The sequence below is a fragment of the Coccinella septempunctata genome (assembly GCF_907165205.1).
Source record: "Coccinella septempunctata chromosome 6 unlocalized genomic scaffold, icCocSept1.1 SUPER_6_unloc_1, whole genome shotgun sequence".
NCBI lineage: Eukaryota > Metazoa > Arthropoda > Insecta > Coleoptera > Coccinellidae > Coccinella > Coccinella septempunctata.
Genome location: NW_025408027.1, coordinates 32,501 through 34,062, shown reverse-complemented (window position 1 = coordinate 34,062; position 1,562 = coordinate 32,501). Strand labels below are relative to the sequence as shown.

Genomic DNA, 1,562 nt, shown 5'->3' with positions numbered 1-1,562 from the left:
GAAGCGTGACCTATGCTTTTTATCGTCGATTTGGGTTGAGTTAGGTGAGATACTACTTCCTACGAAGTTTTCCGTTCATACCTTCCCTAGTTTTTGAAAAAAAAAATTATATTTCTTCATAAAATTGCATGTTTATATACATTCATATAATTTTATGATGTGAACGTTCAATGGAGAAATGTCTGAACCTCTTTAATTGTAATATTTTCAACCTGACCAAGTGCGGAAAGCAAAAAAAAAAAAGCTTACAGCACGCGGTGTTCCCAAGCGGTCACCCATCCAAGTACTAACCGCGCCCGACGCTGCTTGGCTTCAGTGTTCTGACGAGAACTGGCATTGTCAGCGTGGTATGGCCGTAAACGATGGGATTATGTGTTCTTTCCATGTGAACAATTATTGCAATCTGTGAAGATCATGAAAGAAGGCTCATAAAAAAATAACAACACGAAGATAAGCTGGTTTTGTATAATATCACATATATATCGACTTCCGCGTCATCGTCATATGGGGATGCCAGTCTCGCATATAGTCCTTGTTTTGCTATTGCGTCTAATATTTATCGAAAACGGCCGTAAAAGAGTGAATTCTACTACCGCCGTTTACCCCGCTCGTATTTACATGTCCTATATTAAGTGAGGGAATTCTACTACCGCCGTTTACCCGCTCCTGTTTACATAGCTTATATTAAGTGAGCGAATTCTACTACCGCCGTTTACCCGCTCGTATTTACATGTCCTGTATTAAGTGAGTGAACTCTACTACCGCCGTTTACCCGCTCCTGTTTACATAGCTTATATTAAGTGAGTGAATTCTACTACCGCCGTTTACCCGCTCGTATTTACATGTCCTATATTAAGTGAGGGAATTCTACTACCGCCGTTTACCCGCTCCTGTTTACATAGCTTATATTAAGTGAGCGAATTCTACTACCGCCGTTTACCCGCTCGTATTTACATGTCCTGTATTAAGTGAGTGAACTCTACTACCGCCGTTTACCCGCTCCTGTTTACATGTCCTATATTAAGTGAGGGAATTCTACTACCGCCGTTTACCCGCTCCTGTTTACATAGCTTATATTAAGTGAGCGAATTCTACTACCGCCGTTTACCCGCTCGTATTTACATGTCCTGTATTAAGTGAGTGAACTCTACTACCGCCGTTTACCCGCTCCTGTTTACATAGCTTATATTAAGTGAGTGAACTCTACTACCGCCGTTTACCCGCTCCTGTTTACATGTCCTATATTAAGTGAGGGAATTCTACTACCGCCGTTTACCCGCTCCTGTTTACATAGCTTATATTAAGTGAGCGAATTCTACTACCGCCGTTTACCCGCTCGTATTTACATGTCCTGTATTAAGTGAGTGAACTCTACTACCGCCGTTTACCCGCTCCTGTTTACATAGCTTATATTAAGTGAGCGAATTCTACTACCGCCGTTTACCCGCTCGTATTCACATGTCCTATATTAAGTGAGGGAATTCTACTACCGCCGTTTACCCGCTCCTGTTTACATAGCTTATATTAAGTGAGCGAATTCTACTACCGCCGTTTACCCGCTC

At 41.9% G+C, this 1,562-nt stretch overlaps 1 non-coding gene across 1 annotated transcript; it reads right to left on the bottom strand.

Annotated features, from left to right (window-relative positions):
• Positions 1 to 242: 242 nt before the first annotated feature.
• LOC123322481 lies at positions 243 to 361 on the bottom strand. The gene has a single exon (XR_006539128.1). It is a non-coding gene; the product is annotated as a 5S ribosomal RNA (ribosomal RNA).
• Between the last annotated feature and the right edge of the window lie 1,201 nt (positions 362 to 1,562).